The sequence below is a fragment of the Felis catus genome, chromosome F1, assembly GCF_018350175.1.
Source record: "Felis catus isolate Fca126 chromosome F1, F.catus_Fca126_mat1.0, whole genome shotgun sequence".
NCBI classification, from domain to species: domain Eukaryota; kingdom Metazoa; phylum Chordata; class Mammalia; order Carnivora; family Felidae; genus Felis; species Felis catus.
In genome coordinates, this window is record NC_058384.1 from 48,878,003 (window position 1) to 48,902,299 (window position 24,297).

At 34.9% G+C, this 24,297-nt stretch overlaps 1 long non-coding RNA gene across 2 annotated transcripts in view; it reads left to right on the plus strand.

Moving 5' to 3' along the window:
* Positions 1-24,297, plus strand: part of LOC123382709 — a 350,458-nt gene that overhangs the window by 3,219 nt on the left and 322,942 nt on the right. The gene's annotated exons all lie outside the window — the stretch shown is intronic.

Consider the following 24,297-nt stretch of genomic DNA (forward strand, 5'->3'; position numbering starts at 1 on the left):
TGTTTTATGTTAGCATATAAAAATGCAGTTGTGTGTGTGTGCTTGTATTCTATTTTGCAACTTTGATAAATTCATTCTAGGAGGTTTTTTGTTTTTGTCAATTACTTGGAATGGTCTATATTGATAATTATGGACACCTGCAAAGAGTCTTCCTGAGCCCTCTGTTGTATTCCTGTTGTACCTAGACTTTCCAGTGCTGTGGGGAAGGAGAGCGATCAGGGCACATTTTTGCCTTGTTTCCAATTTTAGAGGGGAAGCTTTCCATCTTTCACTATTGAGTGCTATGTTTTAGGGGTTTTTAGTAGATGCTCTTGATCAAGTTGAGGTAATTATCCTCTAACTTACTGAGAGTTATTATAAGTGAGTGTTGGATTTTCTCAAATGCTTTTCTGTAGTATGTTAGAATTGCGGTCTATTTTGACTTTTCAGATGTCAAATCACCATTGTATAGTGTTTGTTTTGTGCATTGCCCTTGGTTTTAGTATCAGGATCAGACCAGCCTCATAAAATAAGTTCGGATAGACTCTGAAAAGTAACTTTCAGGTTTAACAATAGCATATTAATGTCCTGAAAGCAGTGTAAATAACATTATTACAACAAACCTTTCATGGAATTTTGGAATTAGTATGAGAATGGATATTGGAAATGTCAATGTTAGAACTATTTTAATTGGAATGAGCCAAGACTAGCAATGAGTGAGAGATTTTAGTAGCTATTAGTGAGTTTATGCTGAAGGGAAGGAGCCAATGAAGATGGAGACAGGGAAATAAAAAGGATTAAAGACCTCCTGGAGTGGGACCCAGGAGAGAAGGGAATCTGTAAGTAGAAACACTTGTGGTCTTTTGTTGGTGTATTGGAGTTGCCTCACACTGGCTCAGGAGAGCCTCTTATTCAAATTTCAAGTTTGTTTAGGACCATTTAAAATTGATTGGGAGCTTAAAATTGACCAAAGTAGAGGTATTTACACTATAGAAATTGGAAAACAGTACAGATCAAGATTTGTTCTTACACTCACTGACAGAGTGCCAGTTTGTTTCCTAGCACACTACGAAATAGAAGACTCAGCTCATGGAAACATCATAAAACCTAGGACATATTTAATATGAATTTCATGGTTCTCATTTATTCGTGGGCTAGTTTACAATGGTATTTGCTTCTTTTATTGTAATGAAGCCTCTAAAATTTCACCTGTTTTTAAAGAAGTTTTATTTATTTTTTAAAAGCGAGAGTAAGGCAAGGACAGAGAGAGAGGGAGAGACAGACTCCTAAGCAGACACTGCACTGTGAGCACAGAGCCTGACACAGAGCTTGATCTCACAAACTGGTATCATGACCTGAGCTGATACCAAAGTCAGATGCTCAACCAACTGAGCCATCCAGGCGCCTGTAAAATTTCACCTTTAAAAGCACCCTACTGATTTGTGTGTATCAAACCAATATAAGTCCTCCCCGCTACATGCACACAACACACACTCACACTTACACACACACACACACACACACACACACACACACACACTTACCTTAAAATTACTTAAGTTGATATATGTGGTTTGGGATTATGTGTTTTTATGAAAGCATCCTAAGGAAACAGCTATAGAAATAACTATAATGCAAATGACATGATCTCACAGTTTGTGAATTCAAGCCCCGTGTTGTGCTCTGTGCCAAGAGTGTAGAGCCTGGTTGGATCATCTGTCTTCTTCTCTCTGCCCCTCCCCCACTCACATTTTTCTCTCTCTCTCTCTCAAAAATAAAGATTAAATGCATGCTACATTTTGCTAACAAGATCAAGAATAAATTATATTTTTACAACTGATTATTTCCATTTTGCAAAAAAAAGGATCTTTGCCAATTAAAGCATGAAGTTAGATTCTCAAACTGCTGTTAGATATTACATACTGATAAAAAATATCATTCAAAATATTTTATTTGGAAATTTGGTTATTTGATAGAATATTTGGGTGAAGCAAAGTGTAAAAGATGGAGAGCTACTGTTTAGTTAACATTTATGTTTGTACTTTCTAATACTGGAAGAATGAATACATAAATGTACTTATAAGCATGTCACTACATGTGGCTATTGAAATGGTCTGCATGTAGCACTCACTGGATATTGGCTTAACAAGGTATATATTTTCTGTAAACTGAATCATGAAGCATTTAAGATAAAATAATGTTTTGGGTTAGCTTGATTCAGTCTGTATTGATAATATCAAATCTGTGGGGCAATATAATGAACTTAGCTAGTCAGTAGTGTTTCCTAAATAAATGATGTAAATTTCTTTCTGTCGGTGCGATGACCTTAGTTGAGTGTGTCATTCTGTATTTTTTCCTTTAAATCGTATAAACTGCCATTTAAAATAGACTGAGGTACAATCAATCAGACCTAAAAAAGCTGTTTCTTCAGCTTCGAACTCTTAATCCTCCAGGCAGTGTGCAAATATGCAGCTGGCCAAAGGTGGGTGTTTTATCACTAACAGTTTTCAGTATTTCAACCACTCCAGAGATGATTGAAAAATTACACTTCAGCTGGAATCTTTTTTTAGCTAACATTAAAAACATTATGCCACAGGAGGACCAAATTTAGTAAAAGAAAGCAGAAGTAAGGGTAATTAATGCATTTTCTTAAATAGTTGGTAATTTATATGGATCAACAGAATTCCTCATCCATCTGCAATGGATTTTGTTAGGCTCAGACTCCTTGTAGGTTAACTCAAGTCTGCTAGAGCCAAAAAAATTTTTTCCATACCTGTCAATAAACTGATCAAAATCTGAAAAATTGTTTCTCTTTAACCCTATTAATCCTAAATATCTATTTTTTTTTTAAATATCTCTACCTCGGTCAAACTCGTTCTTTAGAGGCAAAGGTGCTTCTACAGGACAATCCATCTTTTAGTGTTAAGAAAAATCTCTCTAACCAAGTTAGTTAAGAACCCAAAATACTTTAACCCATTATATTTAATAAACTAAAATCTTCAAGCTAAACTGTTGGTATTCAATCCCACACATCAACCAGAAACCTTACAAAGAATGGCCAACCACCACCTAAAAGGTCCCACAGCTATCTTCAATCTTCACATCTGCAAATCTTTGAATCCTGTAGCCTTTTGATTTGTCTGCCCAGTGTTACCCTTGACGCTTTGTTGGCTTAAGATGTGTGTTCTTAGGAAAGGGGATTTTTAGTTTTCCTTTCTGGGTCCAAAATGAAATAGGGTTCATTTGTCTTCATATTTTGTTCCAATTTAGTTTTCTATTTTCCTCATTGTTCAAACTGAAGGTTTGAATTTCCGTGACCTCCTGCCCCTCCTGTCCTTTCATCTTGCTGCTCCATCCTCATATATACTTTTCATAAAAAAAAATTTATTAATTACAACACATTTAAAATGGGAAAAAACAGATAAGCAAAGTTTACTTGAAATCACTGCAGTTTCCTGAAATATATATTCTATTTCTTAGAAGGGGAATTACTGGACCAAAGGATATGGTTAGTGTTAAAAGTATATTTGCGAACAAACTCCGGAAAGCATATGCAATTCCAGACTTTCATTCTTAGTATATGAGAAAGTATGCTACTTTCCTTTTTATATATTAAATTATACATTGTAAAACCATGTTTACTATTTGTTTTAACTCATGTGTCTATAGTAATCCCCTGTCAAAGATGTCTGCATCCTCACTCCTGGAACATATTAACATTACTTCATATTGTAAAGGGAACTTGTGGCGATTTTATTAGGGTTCTTGGTGGGGTAGGGTGGTAGTGGGTGGAAGAATGTCCTGCGGATTATTCTGGCAGGTCTAATATAATCACAACAGGCTCTTATAAGAGGTAGTCAGGAGGGTCACAGGGAAAGCAATATGCTGATGGAAGCAGAGACAAGATGCAAGGGTTTATAGGAAAGGAAAGATTCTTTTACCCTTTAAGGTCTTCTTGCTGGACTAAGACTTGAATTTACATGAGCCAGATGAACAGGTGAAAATCTTGACATTTTATTACATGTGCATGGATCCCAATAATGAAATTGAGGCCTAAAGACCAAGGGAAGCAATTTTTAAATGTTACAAAGACAAAGGCAGGGAGGAATTGACGGGATAAGGAAAACAGGTGTTTGGGAGCCTTAGTTAGTAGGGAATTCTAAGCAGAATTTAGACTGAGGTAGTAGATTAGAAAAAGTAACAGTTTCTACATCTTTCTCAGCTTTAAAGTCTTTATCTCTGGGAATAAGGATGTCTTTCTACTAGTTAGAAGGGGAGGGTATTTTTCATAAGAGATATTTGCTTCCTGCCTTCGGGGGGAGGGGGGAGGAGGGGCTGAGTGTCCTTTCATCAACTATTGAAGTTGATTATTTGAAGTTCTTATTTAAAAAAAAAATGTGCCAAAGGGCAGTGTTTTAGGGCAGCCTGTCCTTGGCCCCTACAGGTAGAAGTAGAGGTCAGAAAAGATACTCCAATGTTGGCTTTGAAGTTGAAGAGTATACAAGTCAAGGAATATGGGCCACTTAAAGATGAAAAAGTCAAGGAAATGGATTCTCCCTAGAGCTTCTAAAAAGGAAAGCAGCACTGCTGACACCTGGATTTTTTTTTTTTTTAGCCCAGTAATACGGATTTTGGGATTTAGACCTCCTGAACTCTAAGATAAATTTGCTTTGCTGTAAGCCATTAAGTTTGTAGTAATTTGCTCTGAGAGCAATAGTAGAGTGATACAGTATCACATGCAAATATTTATAAACAGTTTGAGAGAAAACAACACTGTTTACCCATCACCTGACTAGGGAATAGTACATTACCAATATTCTATTTGAAATCCTCATTAGCCCTCTCCACCTAGAAATTAACATTTTCCTGAATTAACATTTTATTCATTTTTCTTATTTTTGCACATATATACCATTGTTTAGTTGTACATTTTTTGATATACTGTGTTTCTATTTACATAAATATTACTCTAAATTCCTCCTATCCCCCATGTTCTATGTAAGAGTTACCCAAATGGATTTGTAAGAAGTATTTTTTATTATGTTATTTCATCTAATCTGATGCATCGTAATTTTGACAATTCTAGTGTTAATGTTTTTTTAAGGATTTTTACATGTTTCTAGGTTTTTTTTTTTAATGTAAATAATGCTGCTGTGAGCATTCTTAATGTGTCTCTTTGTGCACATATTCAGGAGTTTCTGTAGAATATATCTGAAAGTAGAATTGTTGTGCCACAGGGTATATTAAACTGTTTACTAAAGTAGCTATTCAAATTTACACACCATACCAGTGATGTATGGGTGTATTGTTAGCCTTTAAATGATGCCAATCTGGGGGCTGTAAAATGCTACTACAATTTGTATTTGACTAATCAATATATTTAAAAATTTTTCATATGCTTAACTATTTAGCTTGTTCTATCAAATGGCTAATCTATTGTTCATTCATAATTTTTCCCTATGGGTTTGATTTTTTTTTTTTTTAGTTTGCTTAATAAACAAAGTAAGCTATGAATATACATGTATACATCTACATATATTATGCATATATTTCAATTTGTGGCTGGTTTTTCTTTTCATTCCTTATGGCTTTTGAACAAAATTTCTTGGTTTTTTTTTTTTTAATGTTTGTTTTTAGAGAGAGAGTGTGTGCAAAGGACAGAGAGAGGGAGAGAGAGAATCCCAAGCAGGCTCCCCACTGTCAGTGCAAAGCCTGATGAAGGGCTCAGTCCCACAAACCATGAGATAATGAACTGAGCTGAAATCAAGAATTGGATGTTTAACTGACCGAGCCATCCAGGTGCCCCCAAAATTTCTTATTTTTAACCAAAGTTTTAAGTCTTCATGCTTATCCTGGAGTAAATTCTCAAATACTGTATGACAAAGGGATCCAATTTGATTTCTTTCATGTGACAAACCAAATAAACCATTAAGCTAATTGTTAGAGTGTCATTTTTGTTTTTACCCAAATATCTAAAAAGAAACTCAAGATTCAAAGTATGTTCTGAACATCTTCTGGGCTCCTTATTCTAATTCATTGGTCTGTTTATGCCTATACCAACTTCTTCACTGTTTTAAATACTAGGGCTTTAGCCTTCATTTCTGGTAGGGTAATTCAGAATTGCCTTGGCTCTTATTTCTGGTCCATTCACGTACAAGTAACATTAGGACTAGGTTGTCAACTGATACACATCTATGAACATGTTCACACATTGGAATTATATTTCAAATATTTTGGGGAGATATGAAAATTTTAACTTCAAGTTTTACCCATGAGTCTGTATATGTCTTTTTTTTTTTTTGAATTTTTTTTTTCAACGTTTATTTATTTTTGGGACAGAGAGAGACAGAGCATGAACGGGGGAGGGGCAGAGAGAGAGGGAGACACAGAATCGGAAACAGGCTCCAGGCTCTGAGCCATCAGCCCAGAGCCTGACGTGGGGCTCGAACTCACGGACCGCGAGATCATGACCTGGCTGAAGTCGACTGGACGCTTAACCGACTGCGCCACCCAGGCGCCCCAGTCTGTATATGTCTTGATTGTAATTCTTCAACTAAACATAAAATTAATTTATTTTGCCTTAGATTTATTTTCGTACATTATTTTAGCTATTAATGCATCTTAAACTTTCTGAATTACTACCACAAGTGTATACAAGTTAATAAAGTATTAATCATACAAAACAACCTTGATAAAATTACTCTATTTTTTACTTATGTCACTTGACCTCCTAGTGGTAATACTATATTTAAAGTACTCATGTGAAAAATTTGTTTCTACCTTTACATTGACAAGTGTTCTGTTACATTTTTAGGAGAGAAGTTTTTTATTTCTCTGGCAAGTTTCTCCATAAATTGATAGCAGTAGACATTCTGTACTTCATCTTGATTGTAAAGGGAATGCTTCCAGTGTCTCCCATCTACAATAATTTTTTTAAATACATTTTTGACAACATACTTTTCCATGTAAACTGTACAGTCTCCTCTGTTACTGAAGTATTTTTATAATCCATATTCCTGCAATGAGATCATAAGATTTTTTTCATTAAGCTGTTTTGTGGTAAATTTAGATTTTCTAATATTATTCATGAATTCTTCAAAGAAACTAAATGTATAGAAGGACTCACCTTACTAAATCTTAAGAAATTTTGTATCTACTTTGATATGTGAGATCAGCCTCCCCACCCCACCCCCACCCCTTGAATGATTATTGTCTGGTTTTAGAGATAAGAGTATTTTAGCTTCATACAATGGGTTGCTATCTGTTCCTTCTTTCCTCTTTCTTGACTACAATTCTTGATACATGGGAATTTTTATCAAATATCTCATACATGCTAAAATTATCTCGGGTTTCTGTTTGTGAAAAATGTCAAATATTGAAACAAATGATCTTTTTGTTTTGCAGCAGTTGTTTTAAATTTTATTGTGAAACACACATAACCATTTTTAAATATACAGTTCAATGATATATATATGTTGTGCAGCCATTACTATCATCCATTCACAGTGAGTGACCTTTCATTACAGGGTGAAGTGTTCCCTAAAGCCTCCAGATCATGTTTATCTTATCATAAACTTCTGTTTGTTTTTTAATTTTTATTTTAACACTGCTTCTATCTTTACCTATAATTCTGTATATTTGCATATTTATATAGAGAGAAGTTAATATTAGGTGAATGCATTTAGAATCTTTATTTTCCTCCTAAATTACATTTTCAATACATAGTGACTTTTTGATTATTAAAGTTTTTTTTCCCCCCTTACCTTAACTTCTATTTGGGAGTAAAGGTTTTCAGTCTCCATCTAACTTTAAATAATGAAATTGAATGAACTTCATTTTTTATTTTCAATATCATTTTCATATACTCTTTTCATAAAAAATATTTTATCAGTTACAAAACATTTAAAATGGGAAAAAACAGAACAGGAAACAAGCAAAGTTTACTTTAAATCACTGCATTGTTATTTTTGAGTCCAAACGTTTTCATCATTCTATTTCTAAACATCTCAAACTAAGAAGCATCATCTAAAGAGATGGGATTACTGTCTCAACAGAGATGACCTGAACGTTCCTTGAGAAAGGCATACAAGCCAGATGAATCCTGTGGCACTACATTAGACTCCTTAATTGCTTTTAGAAGTCCATACCTTTCAAATGAGGTTGGTTTCTTCCATGTTGAAGTTGAGACACCCAGGTCGTGTTTTGTAAACACCTGTCATTTTTGATTGAACTGATCCTGCCTCTTGCAGTGACACCTAGGTTAGAGTTAACTTCCTTCAGTATTTCCATTATCACCCAAATGAAATATTTTTTTCTTGTGGGACATAATTATTGCTCATTGAAATAAAATCATATTTTGTATTTCTATGATAGCTTTTTGTTTTGTACTTAACAACATTAAAGTCATGCAAATGAAGTATGATATTTTGTTATACCTGTTTTAAATGTTAATTTTTTCAGAATTTATTTTGGTGTATGAAAATATTTCAATATAGTTAATCATCCTAATAGAATCCTTTAGCCACCAATAAGAGTGTTAGTTATTTTTGCTTCTCTATTTGTAAGCTCCACCCATTTTTTCATGTCAGATTTAGTTCTGTTCATATTCATTTAAAAGTAACTTTCATTTATTAAGGCAGCATTTACAAAACTATTTTTGGAAAAACTATTTCCAGTGGAAGTTATTAGGAACTCCTAGAAGAAACTTATTCGACTGGGGTTTGGACACTTCTAATTCTCTGGGGAGGCAACAAAAACATTTTAACAAACTACTATTGACATTTTTTAACATAGGCCATTATCTTGGGAACCCTAGTATTAAAAAATTTTCTTTTTGCTTGTCATGTTTAACAAATTTATAAATGTTAAATACACACAAAAGTGTAGTGCTATTTACATGGGAGTTCATTCTTTCAGAAAATCACATGCCTATTCATGTGTACTGTAGCATTGTAATTGTGAGTTTAAAACATCAACTTTTCAGTAATTACAGACTCAAAGGAATTTTCAAAAATATGAATTTCTGTGTATTTTTTTTTTTACCTCGGTGGTGAGATCTGACTGAAGTACAGTGAAATATCAAAACATTTTTTAGCCAGTATTTCTTCAAATATATATCTGTATATTTTAACTCTTGCACTTTTCACCCCTACTGAGACTCTTAGAATACATAAAGTTACATTTTTGTTGTGACAGATGACTGAATTCATTGTTACTCAATTTTCTATTCTGTTCAGATTGGGTAATATCTGTCAATTTGTCTTGAAATTGAGTAATTCTCTTCTCAGTAATCTCCAAATATCCAATGAGTTTTTTTAATTTTTACTTTAGTTCTAAAAGTCCCCTTTGATTCTTTATCATATCTTAATTGCTTTAAATTTTATCAGATAATTCCATGTGAATTATCTAAGTATTGGCATCTTTTCGATTGTGTCTTCTCATTCAAGTCATTGTCCAGATTCTTAATCTGATGCGTTTTTTTAATTATTATTATTATCATTATAAAGCATTTAGAGTATTAAGTTGTTAGATTCAGAATACTATTTTTTTTTTAATTATTTGAGCCAGTAGTCACTATGTTTAGTTGGGGCACAAAGATCTGTTTTTATTCTGTCCAGTTCTGGTTAGATATTGACATTTAGCTCACCTTTGGGCCTCACTCACACCATCCAATGGAAACAAACTGCTGCATCCCCCCAAAATGTTGTCCCTAAGAAGAAGTAGATGTTTGGCTTGCAGCGTATTATGTGGACTAAATATATATCCAAATAATCATCCATCTCAGTTCAAGATCTCCAACCTTGATTTTGCTTTACTTTATCAAATGTCTTCCATTAATTTGGTCATAATCTCTGAGATATTAAAAAAGTTACTTTAAAATACATAAAAGGGAGTTAGCTTGTCAGTTTGGCCATATAGGAGCTTTACTTGGTTCTTTTAACATTTTAACTTTTTTCTAAAACACCATACTATTCTCACTTATAATTTGGGCAGCTATAATCTCTGGTTCTAATAAAAAGAGAGCTAGTTAAGTTTTAAAAAATCACATATATCTAAATTCATTTAATTTTGTATAGCCTATTAAACCAAATCTGAAAGATAGAAATGATTAAGTTCTGGGGCACCTGGGTGGCTTGTTGGTTAAGTGTCTGACTTCAGCTCAGGTCATGATCTCCTGGTTCCTGGGTTTGAACCCCATGTCGGGCTCTGTGCTGACAGCTCAGAGCCTGGAACCTGCTTTGGATTCTGTGTCTACCTCTCTCTCTGCCCCTCGCCTGCTCACACTCTGTCTCTCTCTCAAAATAAATAAACATTAAAAATAATAAAAAGGAGATGATTGAGTTCCTATTATGTTTTATGCATTTGATACTCATATCTAATCCTTAAGAACAACAATTAAACATACATGTCCTACTTATTGATTTTTTACCTATTTTAACTGAGCAAATTCATGCTCAGAAAATTCAAGTAATTTGTCCTAAACCATAGAATTAACAATTGATGGGCTCTAAGTATGTTCCATTTCAAGCCAATACAGTAATCCCTCAGAAGTTCTAATTTTTATTTTTATTTTATATATTTATTATTTTTTGAGAGAGAGAGAGAGAGACAGTGTGAGTGGGGGAGGGGCAGAGAGAGGGAGACACAGAATCCAAAGCAGGCTCCAGGCTCCAGGCTCCAAGCTGCCAGCACAGAGCCCGATGTGGGGCTCGAACTCACGAGCTGTGAGATCATGACCTGAGCCGAAGTCAGACGCTTAACCGCCTGAGCCACCCAGACGCCCCTTCCATTTTTAAATGTTTATTTTTGAGAGAGAGAGAGAGAGAGAGAGAGAGAGCGAGAGAGAGAGAGAATATGCAGGAGCGGGAGGGAGGGACAGCAAGAGGGAGACAGAGGGTTCAAAGCAGGCTCCACGCTGAGAGTGCAGAGATGTGAGAGCATGACCTGAGCCAAAGTCAGACGCTTAACTGACTGAGTCACCCAGGCCCCCGTGTTGTAATTTTTAAGGAAGTGAGTAACCATAGACAAAACCTTTTTGCAGTAGAACATATTTGAAATTTTGAAAGAAAAATGCCCACATTAAGTGTTCCTAATGACTGTGGAAATTTGTATTTATGTTTTAAAATAAACTGTAATTTCCATTTGGAAAATATACTCAGTAAAATGAACTTAAATATTTTAGTTTGTCTTCATATAAATACCTAAGAAATCAGATCCACTTGCCATTGAGCATTATGTGCATTCAGCATTTAAAAAATTAAAATCCTTCATGTTCTGGAAGGAGCGCTATTCCATTAAATTACTGTAAACAGATTCCTAGCTTATAATTGCTTAATCACCAATGCAGCAGATATTTGAAGAGCTACGTTGCTAAATTTACTTTGTAATTTTAATTAACTTATTTTGCCTTTCTAATTAAATTTGCTCTTGTTATTTTTGATGGGTTAACACTGGTAGAGAACTAGCTTTGTTGGCAAGACATATTTTCATCAGAAATGGTCAAGTTCAACATAAAAGAGATTGAGTGCTTTAAACATCATGAGTAGACTAAAAATAGGGGTATTTTTTAAAGTCAGGTTCATGTTATAAAAATCTTGAAAAGGAGCTAAAGATATCTGCCACCTAAATATGTCAGTTTTGCATGTTTTGTAAGATTATATACCGTGAAATTTAAGGTGTTCAATGTGATATTTGGTACAAAATAGATTATATAAATACAGGCACCTGTTCATTGTCAAAAAGTAAATTGATAATAGAATGGAGTTCTTAAAAACTAAGTTTTATTGACTACTGAAAATATGAATTCATGTAATTTTCCATTTCCTTTCCTTAACCCAGTATTCTTTGGCTATTTCTTCGCCTGTTGTCTTTTGTGTGAAAAATATCCTCAGGATTAAGTTTATTATTTACTTATATTTTCTACTTAATATCAGACTCATAACCACTGTTCAGTCAGGTATAGGTATTTTAATGTTTACCAGCTCAATTACTCTAAATATCTCCTTGATCCAGAGTCATTTGAACTTCTCTATGTATGGTGCTGAAGGCATTTAAATCAATCATTTTTCTAAAGTCAAATTTACTTCCTTTTTAGCACAGTTTCCATATGTATTCGAACAATTTGGGGCTTAAACCGAAATCCCGTTTTCTCCTCTTGAAGATAATCATTTATATGAGCCTGGTTTTCTTTTAATTCTATCAATAGACCTGTAAATCTTTTGTTATACCAAATAGCTGTGGTGGAAAGATTAATGTTTGTTATAACATACTTTGGCTAAAATCATACTCTTTCTTTCCTCATGTACCACATTCCCAGTAACTGAGGTAGTGGCTTGAGACCATTTTTCAATAAACTCTGAATTTGATCTGCTTTGTAGACATAATCGTATCCCAGGTATTATAGAATAACTTTTAGAGACATTTGGCTTCCAGGTGCCATTATGTCACACTACCCATCTATCCTACTGCCCCCTCCCCATAGGGATGACGTTGTCGTGTTTCTTTTTCTGTCTGATATTGACCATTTGCAACACAGGAAAGATAACTCCATTTTCATAAGCATATGGTACTAGATTCATTAGAGGACAATAAAAGTGGTACTGTTCAATAATGTTTTGCCATTATTTAAGGTTACCATTGCTTTCCTACAAACACCTTTTAATGGTGCATATCCAATAACCCATCCTGGGTGAGGGTGCTACCTCCTTGTACCGTTGCTGGTAGATAGGGTTCTCTGTTAGTAGCATTATTAAATTCCCCTCATCATTTAGAATTGTATTGTCTCTCCAGGCTGGTTTTCAATTGCAGCTTGTCTTCTGGAAGATAGCGCCCTCTAGTGTCCCTTTTTGAGTTAATAAGTATTTTTTGTAATATGTAATATGAAAAATGCATAATATTGGAAAAGGATATGAACCTCTAAGTATTGAATGGTCCATGAGTCTACTTACTGTTGGTACATGAGACTACCAGTGGTACCAAATATAGTTCCATCTGGGAGTACCATAATGCTTCTCACAGTGTACCTAACTTTGTGTACCTCTGAAGGAGAATGACCTGTAATAGCCAGAATCAAACATCAGCAAACCAGAGTGACAGCTTTGCCTTAGCTAGGGGAGAATTTTAATGGCTGGAACACATAGTGGTCCATGTGAAAAGGACACTGTAAATGCCCCCATAGGGAGTAGAGCAGCTTCCTTATATGTACTGTGGACTTCTCCCCTTCGTGTATTCTTAAAATTACTATTTACTCTATTAGTAAGCTTTGCTGTACTATCCCATCCCCAGTTTGATGTCTGTCTGGCATCACCCAAGGGATAATTGGTAACTTAGTCATCAGAATATTATATGATAATCCATGTTGGTAGGACAGTCCTAACCCAAGTCCAGTAATGTACCACTGATTGTTTTTCAACTAGGCTATAACACATGTAAGACTGTTTTCCATTTGGTGTTTTCTGAAGATCTGTACTGAAGATATTAAGTGGTAATATTAAAATGCGGTTTGAGGGGCACCTGGGTGGCTCAGTAGGTTAAGCATCTGACTTCAGTTCAGGTCATGATCTCACGGCTTATGAGTTCAAGCCTGATCTCAGACTCTGTGCTGACAGCTCGGGCCCTGGAGCCTGCTTCAGATTCTGTGTCTCCATCTCTCTCTGCCTCTCTCCTGCTTGTGCTCTGTCTCTCTCAAAAAAACATGAAAAAAATTAAAATTAAATGTGGTTTGATATTAAATAAGGAAATATGGCAACATGTGGAAAACATGCATAACTGAGTAAACTAATATTTTCCAATATATGACCAATGTGTGTTTTTCTGGGAGTTTTACAGTTTCAGATCTTGTGTTTAAGTTTTTAATTAATTTTGAGTTGAGTTTTGTGCATGGTAGAAGATAATAGTCTGATTTCATTCTTTTGTTTTGGAACAGAGAGAGACAGAGCATGAATGGGGGAGGGGCAGAGAGAGAGGGAGCCACAGAATCGGAAACAGGCTCCAGGCTCCGAGCCATCAGCCTAGAGCCTGACGCGGGGCTCGAACTCACGGACTGCGAGATAGTGACCTGGCTGAAGTCGGACGCTTAACCGACTGCGCCACCCAGGCGCCCCTGATTTCATTCTTTTGAATGTGAAAATAGTTTTCCTAACACCATTTGCTGAAGAGTGTTATTCCCTATTGTGTATTCTTAGAGCCCTTGTCAAAGATCAGTTGGCTATATATAGGCATGGGATTTAATTCTAGATGCTCTATTCTGTTCCCATTAGTCTGTGTTCTGTCTTCTTCAGTTTTTCAGAAGAATTTAAGAATTTGGGTTAATTTTTATTTATATGTTTGGTAGAATTCACTAGTGAAACCATCTGCTTCTGGGCTTTTTTTGGAGTGGGGGCGGGGGGGCGGTGTTGAGAACTGTTTCAGTCTCCATAATAGTTACAGGTCAGTTTAGGCTTTATTTCTTCATAATTGTTCTTTGCAAGTTGTATGTTTCTAGGAATTTATTAATTTATTCTAGGTTATCCAGTTTGTTGGTATAGAATTTGTTCATGGTATTTATGATCATTTTTATTTCTGTGGCATAAGCTATAACGTCTTTCATTTCTGATTTCGAGGTTTTTTTCTTTCATCTAAGGGTTGTCAGTATGTCTTTTCAACATAACTCCTTTTCGTTTCCCTCCTTTTACATTTCTATCTCATCTTTCCTTCCTTCTACAAACTTTGTGTTTAGTTGTTTCTTTTTCTAGTTTGTGATGTGTGAAGTTGTTTGAGATCTTTTTATAGGTAAGTTATTTTTATTACCACCATTTACAATCCTTGAAGAGTCCTGGGGCTTTAATGTTAGATAAACCCTTATTTGATTTTTGGGCCTTGACATTTAATGTTGTCTGATGAGTCAAAATAAATGATTTGTCTGAGTTTCAGTCATCTCCTGTGTAGAATAAGGAAAATAGCTTCTTTATATTATTGTGGGGGATTAAATAAGACAATGTAAGTAAGTGAGGGTGGAACATGGTAGGGTGGCTCAATCTTTTTTTAATGTAGGTGTTTATCCTTTTGAACTTCCTTCTTACAAGATGATGAAAAACTGGTACAAACTTATGGTATATTGTGTTTTTTCATTTGGAGATCTTTTTTTTTTTTTTTTTTTTTTTAATTTTTTTTTTTTTTTAACGTTTATTTATTTTTGGGACAGAGAGAGACAGAGCATGAACGGGGGAGGGGCAGAGAGAGAGGGAGACACAGAATCGGAAACAGGCTCCAGGCTCCGAGCCATCAGCCCAGAGCCTGACGTGGGGCTCGAACTCAAGGACCGTGAGATCGTGACCTGGCTGAAGTCGGACGCTTAACCGACTGCGCCACCCAGGCGCCCCTGGAGATCTTTTTTTAAGTTCCTATTGGATTTCCTCCTTGAGCCAGTGATCAAAAGCGTGTTTTAATTTCCATTTATTTGTGAGTCTTCCAGTTTTCTTTTATTGATATATATTTTCATTCTCTTGTCATCAAAGATACTGGGTATGATTTCAATTTTCTCAAATTTAAATCTTGTTTTGTGACTTAATATGATTTGTGCTGGAGAAAGATCTACTTGCTTGACAAGAAAGTGTATTCTTTTGGTGAAATGTTCTATTCTGTTAAGTCCATTTGGTCCGTAGTGTTAGTCAAGTCCTATGTCCTTATTGATCTGTCCGAATGGTCTATTGAAAGTGGGGTAGGAAGTTTCCCAGCCGTTATCATATTGTGGTCTATTGCTTTCTTTGGTTCTGTCAGTGTTTGCTTTACATATTTATATGCTGTGATGATTATAAACCTTATATCTTCCTGATTGAGACCTTATCATAATATAATGCCCTTATTTGTCTCTTGTGACACATTTTTCTTAGTGTATGTTGTCTTTTAAGTATAGTCACACCTCTCTTTTGGTTACCTCTTATATAGATTGTTTTTCCATTCCTCTCAGTGTGTATGTGCCCTTAAGTCTAAAGTGAGTTTTTTGTAAACCACGTATAGTTGGGTCTTGTTTTTTTTTTTTTTTTTTTTATTCTAAATGGCTCTGTCTTTGGGGAATTCAATTCCCTTGAATCTCAAGTAATTGATAGAAAAAAAAAGGCAATAACAAAGCCTTCCCATTCTTTTTAGTTATTGTTGTTGTAAGTCTTATAGTTCTTTTGGTCATCTTCTCTGTGTGTGTGTGTGTGTGTGTGTGTGTGTGTGTACATCTACTTTGATTCCTTTCTCTGTAACTTCTGTAAAATTTTTTTATATGGTTACCTTGAGGCTTACATTAAAGTATCTTACAGTTAAAACCTATTTTAAACTGATAATAACTTAAAATGTAGAGTTTTTCTATATGACTGAATGAACTTCTTCCCTCCACTCTTTGTTATTGTCACAATTTACATCTATTTGTATTGTGTATCTTTTAACATATTTTTAGTTGCTAGTACTTCTGTTTTAACTTAACTATAATTAAAAGTGACTTACCAGCACCATTACAGATTTGCCCATGTTATGTTGGTGAATTGATGTGTGTGTTAGGAAGGAAGATCCAGTCTTTCCTACTTTCTTCATGTCACTCCTGAAAAATATTTAACCCCAGAGTGGGATAGTTAAAAGTTTAAGTGTTCTTTAATTAGTCAGTTTTAATTTCTAATAAGGTATATATCAATAAATCCACATAAGCAAAAGTTCTTTGGTGTCCTCAACTTTAAGAAAACAAAGGAAACCAAGGCAAAAATGGTTGAAATCCATTGGTCTCCAAGAACATTCTTCTTTATACCATGACCATATCAGACTACTGAAAAGGAGGTTAGTGAGAATCGAAATTCCTACCCCAACCAAATGTTTAATAAGTATAATATCTCTTGGTAGCTTCTGGACTTTAGTTTTGCTTAATGCTTAATAAAAGGTGGTCTGGGAAAATTCTGAAGGTTTGCATTTATCATAGCCAATTAAAACAAGAGGAACTCAATATATACATGAAAATCACAAAAGCAACATGATATAGTTACACATAATATCTAATAACTGTACCAATTATAAAATCTGGTAAAAACTACTTGACCACCAAATCACTCCAGTCACACTTCCAATTTTTTTTCTTTTCAAATTTTTATTTAAATTCTAGTTAACAGTGCAGTATTGGTTTCAGAAGTATAATTCAGTGATTCATCACTTACATACAACACCCGGTGTTCATGATAACAAGTGTCCTCCTTAATACCTATCACCCATCTAGCCCATCCCCCACCCTCCTCCCTCCATCAACCCTCAATTTGTTTTCTATCTTTAAGCATCTGTTCTGGTCTGTTTGCCTGTCTCTTTTTTCTCCCCTCCCATATGTTCATCTGTTTTGTCTCCTAAGTTCAACATGTGGCACTTCCATTTTTTTAACATCACCTTACTGTTTTTCCTTCCACCATAGCATCTCTTTATTTAAACAAGTTCATCTTAGGGCATTTTCAGAACTTATTTTTATTTGTCCTTCATATAAATTACTGTACATTGAGACTGTTTTTAATAGCCACTTAAACAAAAATTAGTTACTTACTCTTATGTTCTTGGCTTCTTAAGACCAAGATTGGTTAAGGCATCCCAACACTGGGGACCACTCCCATCAAGGCACCTACCATTTCTTTGTCAGTGACCTTATAGTTAGTATTTCTTGCTAATATTTGTAAAGCCAGATTAAAGTAACTTGTATTCTAACTACATTCTCACTATAGAATTCAGTATTCTGTTTGTGAGTAGCAAAGGGGTAGGACAGTTGGCCCTCTCAGGATAGGTTTGATAAAGCCATGACTTTACCTACTATAGCAAGTTTTCCATTATACTATCTTGAAGTATATGCTCACAGATATTTAAAGCCAGATGGGAAATAGTTGTCTACACAAATAATCACTACATTTTGTGATACATAAAATACATGTCTTAGCCCCTGATAATTAAGAACCCATTTCAATAATTTACCAGGCTTCTGCTGAAATTCTTAAATGTCCAAATTCTTTACCCTCATGTAACTATTGAATACTTGTAGCACTTGGTAGTTAGTTCATCTGGTCAGTAGCTCTCTGTATAGCCTTGCGGTAATCAGTAGCCTCAATTATAGTTATAAGTGAATATAATAGGTTTTTAGGTAGTATGGATAAGAAGGCCTCCAAGTAACAAGAAAAATGTCTACAATTTTTCTCCTGCTAGTATCTTTTTAAGGTCTGTCTTTTACTAGTACTAGTAGAAATAGGAAAGGGAAGTTTTCACTCTCTTCTCCTGACTTTGACCTATTAATATACTTAGCCAGTCCTCCCAGATCCTAAATCTCTCCTTCATCCTCTATTCATAAGACTTATCTGTCATTAGCCTCAAGTTTCACCATTTTATAACAAGTGTGAATAGGCAGCCATCCTGGCATCAACTTAATTTATTTTTCCATCTCCCACTTTAACTTGCTAAAAAGTGTCTTCGTCATTAATATTTGTGCACATAAAGATAAGACTTACTACTACACCAATCTAAATTAACAGAAAAGACTGGATTACCAAGTCAGACTCACATAAAACAAATTGCACCTTTCCATTTGCTTGGGCCAAAAACTTTTATGTCATTTTTAATTTTGCTTTTCTTAAACCCTGTCAGTTTTATATTCAAAACATCTAAAGCAGAATTTGAACAGAGTCTCTTACAGTGTCTGCTATTAACATGCCAATGCAAGACTTCTTTTTTATTGCAATAGCATCCTGGCTTATCTTTCAAGCTATTCTTTGCCCACTCCCACTCCATCTATTTTGAACACAGCAGCCAACGGTGTGTAAGTCTGCTTACGTTAATTCTCTGCTCAAACTTTCCAACTCCCTTAGAGTAAGAGCCAAAGTTCTTATTATAACCCTCCTTGCCCTCCATGAATTGGCTTCACATTACTTCCTCTTTTTATCTCATCTCCTCTGACAACTTATGTCCACTGCACTCCAACCTTGCTGACTTCTTTGCAACTATTAAGAACCTCTCTCCAACATGCACATACACATGCATACTGCATTCAGAGCCTTTGTACTTACTCTGGCCTCTTCTGGAATGGTCTTTTCTCAAATATATGATGCCTTTCTTTACCTTCATGTCTCTATTTATTGGTCTATTAGAAAATCTTATCTGAAAGTAGCTGCTTCCTCAGCTCTACTTTTGCTTTAATATTCTCCATGGCATTTTCATCATCAACTATTGTATAATTATGGGTTCATTTGTTTATTGCTTATTTTGCCTTTCCAAAATGCAAAATAGGAGGCTAGAGATTTTCTTTTGGCTCTAGTACTCTGTTGTAGATATGTGACACTAAAATATTAACAGATTAAATATTTGTTGAATGAATGAATGCTTGGATTAATGCATGGATAAATGAATAGATGATCTTTAGAAGTAGATAGAGATAATATTCTCAAACATTTTCCCACATAATTAACTGAAATACAAATAATGTAATTCTGACTAATTTAAATGTGTTTTCTCAGGCACACAGAAAATGAATAATTTCAAACCTCTTTGTATAATATTTAATGCTGTGCTGATATAGAGAAGTTTGGGCCTGCCAATCTAGATTAAAAAATATATATGTATATATACATATATATATGTGTGTATATATATATACACACACACACGCACATTAGCCTTTTAGTGAGTTAACTTGAATTCTTCAAGATAAGCTTTTCTCAAAATTCGTTTCACTTTTTATTCTGAAGTACCTATAAAAATGTATGAGCATACAAGATGTTTTTAAAAAGGAGAAACCATTAAAAATGGATGGACAAATGTGCCAATATTAAAATTAAAACCTGTACGTCAGATGTTTTAATAAGAGGAAAATGCAAGCCACGCCCCAGGAGAAGATATTTTTAAATTTTATATAATGCTGTGACAATGTTTATAATAGTGGGAAAAATCAAAGCAACCTGTTTCTCAGTAGGGAAACAGATAAAATGGGGCTTATACAACCCAACTGTTAAAAATGAAATTTAGGAAGATGTACAGAAGTACATAAATCTCAAAATAACATTAGCTAAAACAAGTTACAAAAGGATATGCATGTATGCTACCAGTTATGGAGTTTAAAATACGGAACAACAGCATATATTATATAAGCTTGTAGGGATGATACGTAATACAGTAGTTATCTCTAGAGGGGAAAAATAATACAGAATGAGACTTTAAAAGTGTCTTATCTTAAAAAACCAACCAGCAGAGACTTTAGCAAATTTTATCTTGAGTATATGGGTCTCTTTCTGTCTTTGTACCTTACCCCCTCAACTTTGAAACAACTTCAGACTTAGAGAAGTTCAGTTCAAATAACTTTTTAAACCATTTGGAATAATGATTTACCATAAATACTATTTCATCCACTCTTTTCAATATAACTATCATAAAAAAATAGCAATTCTTTAATGTTTAGGCTCTATTGAAGTTTTAACAATTCCCAGTATTTGCTTTCATTTGGAAGAATCCAGTCTAAAAAAATAAAAGAATCCAGTCTGTAATATCACATTGCATTTGTCGTCTTTTTCGTTTTCTTTGATTTAGATAATTTATTTACCCTTTACTTTGACCTTGACACTTCCAAGGATTATAGGACAGCTATTTAGCAGAGTATGTTGGGGAAATAAAATTAAAAATAAAACTTTCAGGGACACTTGGGTGGCTCAGTCCATTAAGCACCTGACTCTTGATTTCGGCTCAGGTCATGATCTCATGGTTCATGAGTTTGAGCCCTGTATTGGGCTCTGTGCTGACAGTGCAGAGCCTGTTGGAGAGACTCTCTCTCTGTCCCTATCCTGCTCATGCTCTCTCTATATGTCAAAATAAATAAATAAAACCTAAAAAAATAAAAATAAAATTTTCTTCCAATCCAGCCAACTTCTCTATAAATCTAGAAGAGAAAGAAATGGTTTGAGTTTTATTATTGAACATGCATTAAATAAGGATGCTATGAGAATCACAGGCAATGCACTAAGATTGCAAAATCATAAATCTCACCCTTTGACATAATATAGTAGATAGAACCTATTGTACACATGTTCTCAATAAACTATCACTAGTCCTCAAGGAAGATAATTTGACAGCACCATTTGTCACACATAGTTCATCTCAAATTCAGTTGGTAGTTGGGATGACCATCTGTGTTGGCTAATAGATTTTTTCCAAAGGAAGATAGAGTTCTCATTTTGGTGGACCGGTATTGGTATTGCAATTGGAAACAAAGTTGGCCCAGAAGTTAGGCCACCTTCCCATAGTGACCAGAAGAAAGGCCTTTATCTTTCTTGATTACCTTCCAAAGAATTATTTTTTGAGAAAGATTTTTGAGGTTTTTGAGAAAGATAGTCTTGGGTCTATGAAGCTGACAACAGGCTTATTTAGTTTTTTAAAAGACTTACTTTTGAAAGAGAAAGGATGTGTAATTAAGTTTCTCAAGTAATTGCTCTCAGAAAAGGAAGGTGAGAGAAATCTTATTTTCAACATGGAGACTTTTCTTTTTCCTTTTAGATTTGTACTTAGACTTACAATCCCCCTTTTGTTATTATAAAATAGTAATACTACAGTCTTCCAATGAACTTTATTCCTGTTTTCATCATTCTGTGGGTGAGTTGCATCCTTCTAAATATCCTGCAATTCCAAAGTAAAATAGACAGCAAAACAATGATCAAAATAACAGAATTGCTAGATTTTTAGACAGTGTTATTTGACTTGGAGGAATGAACCTTGAATACATCATACCGGTTGTGAATGGTTAAATCAGATTCTTGATTAGCAATGCACACAAACTTTGCTTAGTGATTCATTAATTTTACAAATTGATGTGATGTCTTTATTGCTTGCATTTTCCAATGATTTACTAAGCATTATTGTTAGTTACTTATGTTTTATTTAATCCAAGTAGTTTAACTCTGGTGTCTGATAATCTAAATTTTAATGCAGAACTTTTCTTGTAAGGCCCAAAAATTTGTCCTGAATTTTAGTCCATGACACAAGTATCATCACATTTGTATGGGAATTTAGGCTCTTCAAGAATTGTTCTGTCTTCACAAATAACTTTTCCCAGATGTGAAATGCAAAGCTATCCTTGGACATCATCTAGTTTCAAAGTCCTAATGTGAGGTGCCAATTTGAAAGGTACAGATTGAAATTCCAGTGTTTAGTGTATATGGATCTAATGTCTTGAGGACAAACCCACCCCATGGACTTTATACTACTTTTTCCTTAGGTCTAGGTTCATCCTAATAGTCAACTAAATCTTCATGTGTTGATTTCCTTTGGGATGCTAAAAATGTTCATCCCAAAGTTAATTGGGTGCCAATAGACTGATCTTGTGCATTTATCTATATGTAAATGCCAGATTTTTGTGTCTGTTATTTAAATATTTCTCTTATCAATATCGTTTTCTTAATCTAACTAGTTAACAAAAAACTTTTATGTTAAATTTAGGGCTTGAGTACCTGGAGGCATACCAGTTGCAGTTATACAAAGTTTGACTTCGTTAATATAAAAAAATTATTAGTGATGATGGTCCCATTTTATTGTTAGATTGTTGAACTTAAGTCCAGAATCTGTTTATATTATGGTTTCAATATTTATGGGTACAATTCTAGTACCAATGTGATTATTAACATAGTTGAAATAACCCTACTGTGAATACAACAGCAAGATCTTCTGTAAGGGAAGTAACAAGTTTCCTAGAATACCTCCTTTCAGTGGAGTTCAGCACTGGCATCAGTTATTGTAGAAAACTTAAGTTTTAAGGTTTTTATGGGGAGCACAGTCCTTGAGAAGCTGGCTTCCCACAGGAAGGACAAATCCAGCTATGTTTGTCTGTTGCTTTGATAGCCATATGGATTGTCAGCAGTACCTGAATGGTCTCTCTGTGTAGTGATGACTCATCTTTCTTGCAGAACATGTATGTAGATGGAATATCCTGGTCAGTAGGGGTAGTAGACTTCTTCCAGTGGGTCTTTCCAGATCCTTTTTGACTTTGTCTTTGGGTCTCTAAGGAAGAGAGAAACGTTTTTTTTAAGTTTATTTATTTATTTTTGAGAGATAGGATGAGCATGATCAGGGGAGGGGCAGAAAGGGAGGGAGGGAGGGAGAGAGGGGGAGAGGGAGGGAGGGAGAGAGAGAGAGAGAGAGAGAGAGAGAGAGAGAGAGAGAGAGAGAGAGAGAGAGAGAGAGAGAATTCCAAGCAGGCTCTGCACTGTCTGTGCAGAGCCCGATGTGGGGCTCAAACTCACGAACTGCAAGATCATGACCTGAGCTGAAACCAGGAGTTGGAGGCTTAACTGACTGAGCCACCCAGGTGCCCCCCAAACTCTTTTAAAGTATTGGCCATTATTAGGAGCAGATTCAGCTAAATTAGTCCCAAGATGTTGCTTCAGACCCAAATTCATAGGCTTGTCAAATGTAAGTTCAAAGAAAGATTCAAAACTTGCTCATAGAGATGATTGTAATTTTTAAACAAAACTAGTGGTAAATTTCTAAGCTATTTTATACTGGTAGATCACTGAATTGTAGTCAATGAGGTTTTTTTAGAGTTTGGTTAATTTGCTATACATGTCCAGAGGACTGAAGATGATAGGGTATATGACAGCTTATAGAAATTCGTGAACATTTGCATATTCCCTGAACAGCAGAGATAGAGCTTTGTCTGTGCTGGTCAGTGTGCTGTGGTATCCCCAAAGTGGGCATTGTGTTTATTGAGTGTCATTACCATTGCCTGAACATTTTTTTTATTGTTCTTGAAGGAAAGTTTTCAGTTAACCCAGGCACGAAACACACAGTGACTAGCCCAAATCACTTAACTTTACAGGCATTATTGTTATGATCCCCAGCTGCCACCAGGTTCCTGGTAAAGTTGGCCAAAGAGGATTTCCTATGCTTACCTCAGGAGTGGCCTGTACATATTTCTACTGAAATATAGCGCATCTTTTTAATGTTTTGAACAATTTTATCTCCTTGGCAGGTGTAGTGTCTTTAAAATCCCTCTTTTATTAAATAATTTTGTTAATGGGATGACAATGCTAGCCAAAGAAATAAGGACCATGGTATAGGAATTCTTTTGTTAGGCTAAAAGAAATTTGATTAGAACATGGGAATTACTTATTTTATAATCCATTTGTCTATTTTCTTGTGAAGCATGTTTTTGCAATTTGAGAGCTATCATTGTATTAAAAGTAGAGCTTCTAATTTTGGGTTCTGCCATGTTTTGAGGGATTTTGGAGCTCTGTCAATAAAATATTCCTATCTGGGCAGGCAGTTTTAAGGCCTCTGATGAATCAGATATTTTTCCATTAGATATTTTGG